We start from the raw sequence: 2,863 nt of genomic DNA, 5'->3' as shown, positions 1-2,863 counted from the left end.
GTTTCGCCTATGCGAGGTGCATGTTCTATATTAGTAAGGTGCGATGGGATAATTTTAATATCCAACTGTTAAAACAATGGGTCAAACTTAACTAAACAAATTATAATAATATTATATATGTTTGCTTTCCAAGTTTTAGCACTCATCAAGACTAGTATCGGATAATGTAGGTTTCGCCTACGCGAGGTGCATTTTCTATATTGGTAAGGTGCGATGGGATAATTGTAATATCCAACTGCTAAAATGATGGGTCAAACTTAATTATAATAATATTATATATGTCTAGAAGCAAGAGTTGGGAATGATCCATATGATGGATTGGAATAAGGAGTTATTCACCCTACCTAAATAACCTAGTTTTGTGTAATCCGCCTACGCGGACTTAGAACGAAGTGAAATATGGATCTCGACCCACTAGAAAATCTTTCAACGGGATTTTCCGAATCAAATGATGAGGGTCATTTGTTTTGAGTAAAATAGTGGGAGCATATTTAATTAAAGGCCTAATTAAATATGTCAATGATACTTATATTTTCCTTAATCCTTATGTAGATAACCATGACAGCAAACACCTCTAACAATATTTTGCGATCAATCCTCGATAAGGAAAAATTGTCTGGGACAAATTTTCTGGATGGCACCGAAACCTGAGGATTGTCCTCAAACATGATAAAAAGTTGTATGTCTTGGAGACACCTGTTCCTGAAGAGGAACCTCCTAGTTCTGCACCTAAGGCAGAAAGAGATGCTTATAAGAAGCATGTCGATGATGCCAATGAAACTGCTTGTCTCATGCTAGCTACCATGAACTCAGAATTGCAAAAGCAACATGAGAACATGTCAGCGTTCGATATGATCGAACACCTGAAGATGCTCTATCAAGAGCAAGCAAGGCATGAGAGGTTTGAAATTTCAAAAGCCCTTTTTCAAGGCAAGTTAGTTGAGGGAGCCCCAATAGGTCCCCATGTGCTCAAGATGATTGGGTATGTGGGAAACCTTGAGAGATTGGGTTTTCCCCTCGAAAAGGAACTTGCGGCTGATTTGATCTTGCAATCGTTGCCAGATAGGTTCAGTCAATTTATCTAAATTTCAATATGAATGATATGGACAAATCTCTTCCTGAACTGCTCGCCATGTTAAGAACTGCCGAGCATAATCTGAAGTCAAAAGGGAAGTCCATTCTGATGATCGCAAATGGAAAGAGACAGAACAAAAGGCCCACCAAGCAGGGTGATAAAGGGAAAGACAAGGAAGTTGCCAAACCCAAACCCACCATTGCTGCTTTAAAGCCTAATGGAGGCATAGCAAAAGAAGGCACCTGCTTCCATTGCGGTAAGACCGGATACTGGAAGAGAAACTGCCCAAAGTACCTGGAAGATAAGAAGAATGGAGTAGAGACTTCAACTTCAGGTATTTTTGTTATTAATTTATCTACTTCTGCATCATGGGTATTAGATACTGGATGTGGTTCTCACATTTGTACAAATGTGCAGGGACTAAAAAGGAGTAGAAATTTGGCAAAAGGTGAAGTCGACCTACGAGTTGGCAATGGAGCAAAGGTTGCTGCTTTAGCCGTAGGAACTTATGTATTGACTTTACCTAGTGGTTTAATAATTTAGTTAGAGAACTGTTATTATGTATCTGCAATTAGCAGGAATATTAATTCCGTTTCTTGTTTGGACAAGTTTGGTTTTTCATTTATAATAAAGAACAATTGTTGCTCAATTTATTTGAATGATATATTCTATGCTACTGCACAAATGAACAATAGACTATATGTCCTTGATCTTGAAATGCCTATTTATAACATTAATACTAAAAGGATGAAACCTAATGAGTTAAATCCAACTTACCTTTGGCATTGTCGATTAGGCCACATAAATAAGAAACACATTTCCAAACTCCATAAAGATGGACTCTTGGACTCTTTTGATTATGAATCATATGAGACATGCAGATCTTGTTTAATTGGAAAGATGACAAAGTCTCCATTCACAGGAAAAGGTGAAAGAGCTAATGATCTTTTGGCCCTCATACATACTGATGTATGTGGACCACTGGACATACCAGCCAGAGGAGGTTTTCAATACTACATCACATTTACTGATGATTTCAGTAGATATGGTTATGTGTATTTAATGAAACACAAATCAGAGTCCTTTGAAAAGTTCAAGGAATTCAAAAATGAAGTACAAAACCAACTAGGTAAGAATATTAAAACTGTTCGATCAGATCGAGGTGGTAAATATTTAAACCTAGAGTTTGATGACCATCTGAAAGAGTGTGGGATCCTATCCCAACTTACTCCTCCTGGAACACCCCAATGGAATGGTGTATCTGAGAGAAGAAATCAAACCCTGTTAGACATGGTCCGATCCATGATAAGTCACGACGATCTTCCAAACTCCCTTTGGGGACATGCACTATTGTGAAATAGCTTACACACTTAACCGTGTTCCATCCAAAAAGGTTGAGAAGACACCATATGAGATATGGAGTGGTAAGAAACCACATATGTCTTACATGAAGATTTGGGGTTGTGAAGTTTATGTGAAACGACAAATTTCAACTAAGCTTGAGCCCAAATCTGACAAATGCTTATTTGTGGGGTATCCTAAAGAAACAAGAGGGTATCACTTCTACAATCCTTCTGAGGGTAAAGTGTTTGTCGCTCGAACTGGAGTTTTCCTGGAAAGGGATTTTATTTCCAAAGGAATCAGTGGGAGGAAAGTAGAGCTTGAAGAAATTCAAGAATCACAAAGCATTGATACACCTATGGAGGAATTAGAGCAGGAAACCAAATAGTTGTGTAAGAGCAACCTGCTCAAGTAGAACAAGACCAGCGTAGGCCAGGCAGGATACGT

This window comes from Lathyrus oleraceus, chromosome 4 (assembly GCF_024323335.1).
Source record: "Lathyrus oleraceus cultivar Zhongwan6 chromosome 4, CAAS_Psat_ZW6_1.0, whole genome shotgun sequence".
NCBI lineage: Eukaryota > Viridiplantae > Streptophyta > Magnoliopsida > Fabales > Fabaceae > Lathyrus > Lathyrus oleraceus.
The sequence above is the reverse complement of the archived record's forward strand: the minus strand, read 5'-3'. Positions refer to the sequence as shown.